The sequence below is a fragment of the Camellia sinensis genome, chromosome 11, assembly GCF_055761805.1.
Source record: "Camellia sinensis isolate YWXY chromosome 11, ASM5576180v1, whole genome shotgun sequence".
Classification (NCBI taxonomy): domain Eukaryota; kingdom Viridiplantae; phylum Streptophyta; class Magnoliopsida; order Ericales; family Theaceae; genus Camellia; species Camellia sinensis.
The window spans coordinates 16,178,034-16,190,134 of record NC_138971.1 but is presented as its reverse complement, the minus strand read 5'-3'; the positions used below and the strand labels follow the sequence as shown (position 1 = coordinate 16,190,134).

Below are 12,101 nucleotides of genomic sequence, written 5' to 3'. Positions count from 1 at the left end.
AGGCGATGATGTGTGTCTCGAAATACGTGCACGCGGGCACGCAAACCGAGGCGATGATATGTGTCTCGAAATACGTGCACGCGGACACGCAAACCGAGGCAATGATAAGATGCAATGAAATGACATGGAAATGACAAATGGGCTTATACCAACATGAGTGAACCTCAGCCACACTCACATAGGATGCCGTCGGATAAAAAAGAAGTGCCTCGAAATGCGTGCACACGGGCACGCAAACCGAGGCAATGATGAAATGTGATGAAATGACAAATGGGCTTATACCAACATGAGTGAGCCTCAGCCACACTCACATCGGATGCCGATAGCAGAAAATGAGGTGCCTCGAAATGCGTGCACACGGGCACGCAAACCGAGGCGATGCAAAAATATGATGAAATGACATGGAAATAACAAATGGGCTTATACCAACATGAGTGAGCCTCAGCCACACTCACATAGGATGCCGTCGGATAAAAAAGAAGTGCCTCGAAATGCGTGCACACGGGCACGCAAACCGAGGCAATGATGAAATGTGATGAAATTACAAATGGGCTTATACCAACATGAGTGAGCCTCAGCCACACTCACATCGGATGCCGTCGGATAAAAATGAAGTGCCTCGAAATGCGTGCACACGGGCACGCAAACCGAGGCAATGATGAAATGTGATGAAATGACAAATGGGCTTATACCAACATGAGTGAGCCTCAGCCACACTCACATCGGATGCCGATAGCAGAAAATGAGGTGCCTCGAAATGCGTGCACACGGGCACGCAAACCGAGGCGATGCAAAAATATGATGAAATGACCTGGAAATGACAAATGAGCTTATACCAACAAGAGTGAGCCTCAGCCACACTCACATAGGATGCCGTCGGATAAAAAAGAAGTGCCTCGAAATGCGTGCACACGGGCACGCAAACCGAGGCAATGATGAAATGTGATGAAATTACAAATGGGCTTATACCAACATGAGTGAGCCTCAGCCACACTCACATCGGATGCCGTCGGATAAAAATGAAGTGCCTCGAAATGCGTGCACACGGGCACGCAAACCGAAGCAATGATGAAATGTGATGAAATGACAAATGGGCTTATACCAACATGAGTGAGCCTCAGCCACACTCACATCGGATGCCGATAGCAGAAAATGAGGTGCCTCGAAATGCGTGCACACGGGCACGCAAACCGAGGCGATGCAAAAATATGGACCAAAAATATGAACATTTACAGTATATGGTAGCCTCAAAATCAGTATACAAACATGATAGAAATGTGATGCAAAATAAGGCTCAACAATGGCTATAACATGAAGTATACAAAATATTCACCAAACAGAAAAAAAGTGTGAATGAAACATGAAGTATAGGCCAAAATAAGACCACTTTCAGTTCGGACCAAGGTCCAAAAACAGAAGCAAAGAGGGTTTCCAATTTATGCAAAAATGGGGCCAAATAAGGGATATAACTACAAGTGACACATGGAGACACCAAACAATGTTGAGCCCTTCTCCAATGTTGAAGAGGGGCTCAAAATAAGCCTCATATCAGTTTATAACATGCTCAAAAACAGATTTCTCATGGGCCAAAAATAGCATGCAAAATCATGACACATAAGAGGATCAATGAAGCAAGTGTATTATGGAGGACTCAAACAGGGTTGAGCCCTTCATGAAAAGTGAAGATGAGCTCAAAAGAGGGCCCTTTTCAGTTAGGGCCGGAGCTTGAAACAAAAAGAAAATGGGGCTTAGAAATAGATCAAGAAAAAGGGTCAAAAGGGTAAAAGTGTTACTTACCCTTGAAGATTCAAACTTTTGTTGCTTCTTGGATGGATTTGCAGCTTCTTTAGCCTTCAAGAATCCTTCCTTGTTGCTGGAAATGAGATGGTGGTGGTAGAGCTTGGTGGTGTAGAAGGAATGATGGTTAGGGGCTTAGGGTTTTTTGAAGAATTGAGAAGGAAGAAGATGGAGTTGGCTATGGAAGCTTGAAGGAGAGTTTTTCTAACCCTAAAGAAGAAGACCCTCAGCTGGTTATAAGGGCAAGAAAAGGGTGTAAAAGGGGGGTTAATTGGAGAGCATAACTCTCTCCCAAAATATCCCCCGGATACAGAAAATATCTGGGGGATATTGCCCCATAGCTGGAAAGGGTACAGTGCAAGGAAGCTGGCCGGCCTCTCACTTTTGTTGGAGGTGGCCGGCCGGCCACACCCCCTAGCCGGCCGGCTAGGGGTCAAAAGGGTCAATCACATTTTCTGGCCGGCCAGGTATTGGGGAGGTGCCCCTATGTGTGCACAACACAACCATGTAGTTGAAATTCCAAGAAAGTGGGCCTAAGGGGTTCAACATTGGCTCGGAAAGAGGGGGTCAAAAGGGTCAAGTTGAATTACTGGCCGGCCACCAACTTTTAGTGGCCTCCCAGGTGTGTAGATCACAGATATGTGGTTCAAAGTTCGAGAAAAAAGGTCCAAGGGGTTCAACATTAGCCCGGAAAAAAGGGGTCAAAAGGGTCAGGTGACCTTAATGGCCGGCCACCAACTTTTAGTGGCCTCCCAGGTGTGTAGATCACAGATATGTGGTTGAAAGTTGGCAACACTACCCCTAGGGTGTTCAACATTAGCCCGGAAGTTGGAAAAACGGGCGCCGGGAGGCTCCGGAGGAGAGATAACTGGCTGCTGCAACAATTGCTGGCCTCCCACCCTTCAGTGACCTTCCCTGTGATAAAACAGAGGTACCTGCCAAAAATGAGCGAAAACCGTTGCAAAACGAATGTTCCGGAGCCAAAACACGCAGTTCGGGGTCCCGAAAATGGGCTGTTAAGCGCCGAAAATGGTATTCGACCTCGAAGTGGGTTTCTCAGCCCCTAGTGTCCCTCAAAAGGGAGCAAATAGGAAGTATGCCAAAAATCAGAGCAATAGGAGATGGTTAAGCGGTCCCGAACCGAGGCACACGGCCTGACGGCTCCGAAAACCGGGAACCGGACTCCGAAATGGGCAAAATGGCCTACGGCCACCAAATCTAGCCTACGGACATTAAGAGATGGTCTACGGGACCTCTCCCTCCCCTCAGGAAAAGAAACAGAGAAAACCGAGTCTGGTTCGCAAATCGAGACAAGGCACAGAAGAGGGTTCGGAAGTCCGGAGGCAGGGCTCACGGCCGCGATTCTGGAACTTCTGAACGAGCACATTATACAACATCACCAAGCACTCAATTGGTGACGTCTGAGTCTTAAGGTCGGTCAAAAATGGGGTGTCTACAGTTAATTAAAATTAGAAAATTTAAAAGAGGTGGTGGTGCTTCTTTCCTCGTACACTTCAAAACAAACATATGAAAAAACAAATGTTTTTTTTTTCCGAATAGTTACAATATGATAAGGGACTTTACTCCCATGTCTTCTCCATTATCTCTTCTATGAAAATAAAGAAAATGGCACAAAACCCATTTTTCTTTTTTTGCAACAGAGAACCTCAAAACATCACAACAACTCCGAATAAAGCAATTCTCCAATACATGGGTTGTCCTCAGATTCAGGCACTCAAATATAATACCCCAAAAAGAGAGAGCCAATCTAGGAATGTTTGAGTTTTGTAGGTCATAATTTGCAGACCCAAATTGAGATTTCTTCTTCCCCGAAAGATGGCGATAAGCCGAATGAGAAACCCAACTGACAATTCCTCATTTTGATATACATATCAACCGGTGATTTAGAAATTCAGTGGGAAAAGAAAAACAGAGAAGGTGCAGGGGAAGGATTTGTGTCTTTAATTGTGATCCAAACAAAACCATTCTGCTATTGGGTTCGGAGAAACAAAATAAAGAAGGGAAGATCACACACACACTACATAGAAACCAATGACATGCATTGAGAGATAAAAAAACATTTAATCAATACTACTGCTACCCTGACAACCCAAACACTAATAACTCAGCAGTATAAATTGGGAATATAGGATATCAAACAATCTTTCAAATTGGAAGCAAACCACAAGTGCAAATCTTCTAACCAGTAACATTAAATCGACAAAATCAGTATTAGGCGGAGAGAGAGAGAGAGAGAGAGAGAGAGAGAGAGAGATAGAGAGAGATATTTACATACCTGTGTTGGAGAGCTCAGATCGTTTGATAGATTGCAGATTGTTACAGAGCTTTGCGTTCCTCAACACCTCCTGAATCATCGAGTCCTACCGACGGTTAACGGAGGATGAGTTATCCGATTGAGAAGCTGAGGCCGAGTCATCGTTGTTGCTATGGCACTGACATAGTGCAGAATCGGAAACCCTAGAGAGAGAGTGAGGGCTTGATGAGAGAGAGTAGGAGTGCAAAGATTATCGTCTCAATCGGGAGGAGATTTTAGGGTTTTAGAAGGTAAATTTGTGGGGGTTTGGATCGGAGCGAGGGGATGGAGAAGGGAATGTTGGCGGAGAGTCAACGCCATGAGAGAGAGATTAGACAGAGAAAACGGTGAAGGACTGTTATGAATGTAGGGATAATGATGATTTTCAGAGAGAGGCCAAGCTCAACAGTGAGTCCCAGCTGAGTAATTTCACACTAGGTATGGAGGAAGAAGAAGAACGGGAGGGAGAGAGAGATAAAGAGGGAATGGGGACAGAGAAGGGAGAGGGATAAAGATAAAAGGGAGGGGAGATGTGGGCAAGCGGGAAGGTGAGAAGAGAGAGATAAAGATAGAATAGAGGGGAGACGTGGGTTAGTAGGAAGCTCATTCTTTGGGCGGGAAGTAAGTGTAAATATATATTGATATATATTTAAGGGGGTCATCTCAGCCATCTATTTAAATCGACAAATGAATCATAACCATTGAAATGTCCTAGTAGGACAATTGTCTCTAACATATTTTCAAAAACCATTCTGTCTTATTATATAGATATATATATATTTATTTATCCCAATCCCACCTACTTAAATGGTTATAAAAAATGCCTTAATTTTGTATTTTAGTTGTTTAATGTGGAATAAATATTTAAGTAATGGGAATGATTACCTCTTCTCGCACAAGAAAGTCCTCAGAGACATTATCACTTTTTTTTACTATTTTGTTTCTCGTCTTACATTTATTTCCACAATCAATGTAATGTCATATATATATATAGAAGTGATGACCCAGGGTCGAATCTTGGGGGGAGTGTGGAAGTGTTCTCTTTGAGACCCCCCCTCTGTACTCCGGTTCGAACCCTCGGCGGCCTGTGGGGTATAGTTGAGCTCCATTGGTGCCTCGGTGGTGGGTCCCTCACATGGTGGGGGTTAATTCCTAACTGGCAACCGGTTACCCCAAGGTCAGGGCCCACGGGGCCGTGATGACACCTCAGAGTCCTTTTTTCCCTGATTAAAAAAAAAAAAAACTTTCACTCTAATTTTTTTAATCCCTCATTTTTTAATTGTAAAAATTAATTTTTCAAATTTCAATACGTATTTTAATTTGATTATCCGATCACTTATCATTAAAAATTTAGACAAAAAGTGCTTATATATATATATATATTTGATCGGCAAAGAAAAATTCCATTAAATATGAAACTTGAAGGTACAAGGAGATAAAACGCATTGAGAGAGATTTGAAGAGTAAAAATTTACTCTCCTACTACTGCTACTCACGTTTTTACAACCAACGTCTTAGCCTCACAGTTTTAAATTTTAAAAAGCAACTAGAGAAAAAAAAAGAAAAAGAAATAGAGTAAAAAAAAACACACTTGAGCCTCCACCTAACACCTAACACACAGCTATACACCCCACGTCTGACTAAGACACTTGATACACTCTTGAGCCACACGTTCTTACACCCTGCACCATTGTCGGACTGCCCCACGCCTGACTCTCTTGGGCACCCAACCTCCATAATTGCCGGACACACAGGCTCCAATGTCGTCGAGAACTACCCGTCGAGAATCACCATTGCCGGACACCCATGCCTTGCTCTCGACTGGGCTACTGTCACCAGGCCTTGCTCTCCACGCTTGAGTCTGTATCACTGATGCCGGACACTCAGGTTGCTGCCGAGAACCACCTGTGACTTCAATACGTGCTGGTTTCTCCTCCTTGGGTCAACAAATTCCTTGCTCTCGACTTCGACCTCTGCCGGAACTGCTACTGGTGACTCCTTTTTTACTGCTACTGCCTCCTTCTTTGGTTATATGACATGCTTCAACTTGATCCTCCTATCTTGTACTATTAAAAATTTTAACAAAAATGTTCATGTCGCCACATGATCATCTTCTAAGGGCATTATAGACAATAATTTGTATGAAAAATTACATTTTTACCTCTAACTTTCATTTAAATTTCACTTTGATTTTTCATGTTTCAATTTTCACTCAAATGTCAATGGAATGATAAGACAACTACATCAAGACACAAATTTTTGTCTAAGAATTATTGTAATTGGAAAATGAAATTTCAATGGAAAGATAAGACAACTACATTCACAAACATGGAATGATAAGACAACTACATACACAAATTTTTGTCTAAGTATTAATTATTGTAATTGGAAAATGAAGGACCGACGTTAAATTTGGCTAAAAGGCTAAAGGTGAAATGTGCAAATTGTCCACCAAAAAAAAAAAAAGAAAAAAAAAGAACCTACCATATCTTATGAAAAACTATATAAGAGGAGAATTTTTTTGATGAAATAGTCTCAAAATATATAACATCTATCTAAATATTACAAAAAATTAAGGTTTTAGAAATCAAAATTTAGGGATAAAATTATTTTTTAAGTACCAAATATTTTTGTTGCAAAAAGTGTAGTCATTATATTTTTAACAACAAAAATTGGATATTAGTGATGAATTATTATCATTTTGAGACCAAATTATTTTGTCCCTAAAAGTCTATTTGTAAGTGACATTTTCAAAATTTTGTTGTTAAAAGCTTCGTTTTTGACTTTTTGGGATGACCTTTTAGTGACTATCCTCACGACGATAAAAATTGGTTTCTAAATGTCTTTTGTAACAAAATTTTTACTTCTAAAGACCAAAAAAATTAGTTTATAAAACTCTTATATGTTGTAGTGAAACTTAGTTTTATTACGTTTTCGATCCTCTATATTTTCACAAAAATATCACTCAACATCTTCATTCCTAATTGAGCCCAAAAAAATATCTCTTGTGGCACATATGTCAATTTTTGTCAACCTCACTAGCCTCGCTACTACAATTAAGTTGGAGAAAAGGGCAAAACTACACCACTATTGTCGTAATTTGCCCTTAATATTGTGTTACAAAATTGGAAATTTGAGTTTTGTAGTAGGTAAATATGTATTAATGCATATTTATCAAGACATGTAGCCAAACAAGACCAAGTCATATTGCAACTGTAGATTGAACATTTAGCTACACGGTTTAGCAGACAATAGTAGACTTTTAAACCTTGAACCACTTGCATTAATTGCATTGCGTTGCCCTATAAATTGATATGTTCCTTACACTACTTTCTCATTCATCTTCAACCCTAAATCCACATCTCTCTTAGTCACTTGCATTGCATTGCACTTTGAGCTTGTATGGTTTTGTATTTCAAGGCTATCAATTAATATTACTAGCCATGAGTCCTTCACCATCGAATTTTTCTAGTATTTCTTCTGCAACTATTGCTTCATTCTTGCTTCTCATGCTTTTGATTTTGAATCTGAACAAACCTTGTAATGCACAGCTATCTTCCACCTTTTATGACCAAACATGCCCAAATGCACTCCGCGCTATTAGAACTTCTATTCGACAATCGATTTCACGTGAGCGCCGAATGGCAGCTTCTCTTATTCGCCTCCATTTCCACGATTGCTTTGTTCAGGTAAACTTTGGAGACCGACAGTGTATTAACCCAACACAACTGTAAAGCCATCTCATATATTACTTTAGTTTGTTTATTATTGTTGTATTAATTATAATTCTTTTGGCTTTGTAGGGCTGTGATGCATCAATCTTGCTTGATAAAGCGGCCACCCCGACAAGCGAGAGGAGTGCAGCGTCTAATGTCAGTTCTGTCCGAGGTTTTGAATTGATAGATGCCGCGAAGTCTGAGGTAGAGAAAATATGCACTAGAGTTGTTTCTTGTGAAGACATACTTGCAGTAGCAGCAAGCGATACCTCTATCTATGTAAGTAAATATGATATTAAGAAATATAGATACACGACATTTTTCAAAAACGTGTCTGTTTTATTAAATAAAATATAGCTAGATGCATTTTAAATTAGTTCTATGCCAAATCTTGTCTAGCGTGCATATAAACTTGAACTAATCATTGTTTGGTTTTCTGTTAATTGATCAGGTAGGTGGTCCATCATGGGCAGTGAAGCTTGGAAGAAGAGATTCGACAAGTGCAAGTCGTAGACTAGCAGAGAGTGATCTTCCACGTTTTACATATAACCTTGACCAACTTATTTCCAACTTTGCTAGAAAGGGTCTTAGTGTAAGGGATATGGTGGCCTTGTCAGGTAATAAAGTAATTGCTCTTTAGTAACATTTAAAAGAAAATTTTTTTTTTTTGGCCCTTTTTTGATTAAAAAATTATTATATACAGTTCATTAAATTCTTATGACAAAAAAAGTTATTTTTACTATGTTTGAAAGAGTTTCATTCATTTCTCTCTTCCATTCCCTTCGGCCACCACTACCACTCATCACCACATTTGGCCACCCCACTAGTGACCTCATCTGGTCACCCATGCCTCCGACAATAATACTGAGCTAGCGAGGCAACCACCTATTGCCACCACCTCTGGCCATCACCTTTCGACAGTTGGCAATTACCTCCGGCCACAATCTCCCATGTAAAGAACCACCTTCATCGACCACCTCATGCATCCAACCACCTTCAACCATTCTCTCTTACTTGCTTTCAAAACAAATTTCTAAAAAATACGTATACCAAACTTATTTTTTTTTTCAATTTTCCAAACAATAAACATAAGCATGTTGAAAGTGGTTTTTTTTTTTTTGTTTTTTTTTTTTTAATCGTTAGTAGACTGTAAACATTATCAAACGGTTGCACAACATTATTATTAGTATTTTTTTATTCTCTTGTGGACAAACAACAACTAAATATACTTTGATTTAAAATATAGGATCACACACCATCGGCCATGCACGATGCTTCACATTTCGCAATCGGATATATGACAATGGGAGCAACATTGATGCTGGTTTTGCTAGTAGCTGACGCCGTGACTGCCCCGCTGCTACGAATAATGGAAATGGTAACTTAGCACCACTTGATTTGGTGACACCCAATTCTTTTGACAGCAACTACTTCAAGAACCTGATTCAGAAGAAGGGTCTGCTTCAAAGTGATCGAGTACTTTTTAATGGAGGATCAACAGACAGCATTGTCTCAGAATATAGTAAGAATCCTTCGGTTTTCCAATCCGATTTCGCATCGGCGATGATCAAAATGGGAGATATTAAACCTCTCACTGGTCAACATGGGGTCATAAGGAGGATTTGCAGTGCTTTAAATTAAGATTGGTATAGCAAATGTTTTTTTTTTAGATTTGTTTTATTTACTTTTTTTAGGATAAAGTTAATTAAAAATTAATGTGTTTAACGAATGTTAAATAATTAGTTTTGGCCTTTTGCTTTTTATTTCACTTTCATTTTGTTTCATTTTTGGGTGTTGGGTTTGCTCTGTGATAAGTGTATATGAATTTGTGTTATTATATTTTAATAGTGAATCAATAATAATATTAATGGTCTGGTTCAATTATGTTTCATTTCTAGTCCAAATGAAAAAAAAAAGACTTTACTAATATTATTGAAGTTGTTAAATTGCTCTAATTGTTGAAAGGACAAACATAAATATGACTGTAGCAGTTATAAGAGTGATATGGCTCAAACATAATATAAGAATCCCAAAACAAACACGGACCTCTTCAGACACACCTCGTTTGGGAAGATCCAAAAAAGTTAAAAAGTCAAAAAGTTACTCAAAAAGTTAAAAAGTTAACACTATTCACCAAAAGTCAACAATTACGGCTGCACAACTCCCAATTCAAATTTTTCCCTACAAATCAATTTTTATAATTTTTTATTACACATTTTTCAATAAAAAGTCAAAAAGTTAACCCAAACATCCATATTTTCAACCTCAATTTTTTAGTCCAAAAAGACAAAAAGTGCACTTTTTTAGTCTTCCCAAACTTGGCCTCAATCCTCCCTCCCCGTACTTTTATTTTTACTTTTTCAAGCTCCCAGTATACAAAGAAGTTGGGTTGAACTAAGGCCAAGTTTGGCTAACCTAAAAAAAGTGTATTTATTTCATCTTTTTATTTTTTTTGGGTCACATTAATCAACATCTCCTCTCTACTTTTTCTACACATAATACAAAAAAAGTCAAAAAGTACATTTATTTAGTCTTCCCAAACTTGGCCTAAATTTTAAATTGATCCTGTTTGATTTGAAAACTTAATAAATTTTAAAATGTATTATTATTTACATTTTAATCTCAAAATTGTTGTAATCAAACCCAACTTGAATAGTTTGAATTTGCACAGAGCATATAAGCAAGTTGAGTTTGGTAAAAGGCTGCTTAAATTTAAAAGTTAAAAGATTTGTAATATGTCTGAATTTGACTTATTTAAATAATTAATCAATGATAAATTACATTAACAATCCTTATAATTTGAAGCTTGTATCACTTTAGTCCCTAAATTTTTAATTGTGACACATTTGACCCTGAATTTTGAATCTTGCTCCAAATAAGGACAATTGAACATATCATTGCTTAATTTCAAGGGCAAAATCGTCAATTTGATAAAATATAAACTAATTTGACAAAAATAAATGTCAAAAAAATATTTTAAAATTTTTAAAAATTATTTCTACCCACCAAAAATAAAATTATGTAAAATTGATAAAAATTAATAAAAATTACATGATTAATTTTTAAAAATTAATTTTACATGATCATCATTCAAATACATAATAAAAATTAATTTGGTAAAAAAAAATAAATGTCTAAAAAATTTATTAATTTTATATAATTTTATCTTTAGTAGGTAGAAATAATTTAAAAAAAAAAAAAATAATTTTTTGACATTTATTTTTGTTAAATTAATTTATATTTTATCAAATTGATGATTTTGCCCTTGCAAAATCTAATAGTATCTTTAATTATTCTTATTTGGAACAAGATTCAAAATTCAGGGTCAAATGTGTCACAATTGAAAAGTCAGAGATCAAAATGACACAAGCCCCAAACTATAGGGACCGTTAGTATGATTCACCCATAAATCAATCATAAATGAGTTTTTAAGAGTAAATTACACTGTTACTCTGTACTTTGCCCCGGAACTTTTAATTTTATTTCAAATTAATCTAATTGTAATATTTATTTATGACAAATGCACACATAAGCGGTATATGTCATATTTTTAGGATTGACATTATAAAGTTGATCAATTCAATGACTCAACATCAACCAATTTAGTGATAATTTCCGTTAAAAATCCTAAGGCCTTATAAATTAGACTAAATTGATACAAAATTTTAAGAACTAAAATAATACAAATAGCAAAATGTAGTGTGTTCAGTTTTTAATAAGTCAAGCACAAATCAAACTTAAATAATATGATATATATTACAAGCATCATATATGAAGCGGATTAATAATCCGGAGAAAATGTAAGGATAAATAATCCTTATATAAGAAATTAATAGTCGGGTCCAAATTATTATCTAGCCAAACAAACATACAATTATGAGTAACCCGAATGAAAAATTCTCAACTATCAACGCCACATATTCCCCTAATATATTTTATTTAATTTTAATTTTGTTTTCCTAATACTCACACAAATCTTGCATGTCTATTTTTTGTTTGGAAAAACAAAAACCCGAGACCCTAGTGGTTTATTAATATTTCATTGACATTATTGATGTGATATGAAATTTCTCCAAATAAATTATATATATATATATATATTGTTGAGAAAATTACTATTTAGTGTTATTTTTTTAAAAAAAAATTAATTACAGATATTAATTATAAATTTTTAAAAATTTTTCATATCTGTCATTATTTTGTGGACCATCTATTGGATTGTAAATTTTCCAATTTTTGTTTAAAGAACGTAAGGCATCACCGAGCGGGATAAC

General features: G+C 37.1%; 1 pseudogene; it reads left to right on the top strand.

The window, feature by feature from the left end:
* The first annotated feature begins 7,539 nt into the window (after positions 1–7,539).
* Positions 7,540–9,641, top strand: LOC114312405 (lignin-forming anionic peroxidase-like; annotated as a pseudogene).
* Positions 9,642–12,101: the final 2,460 nt, after the last annotated feature.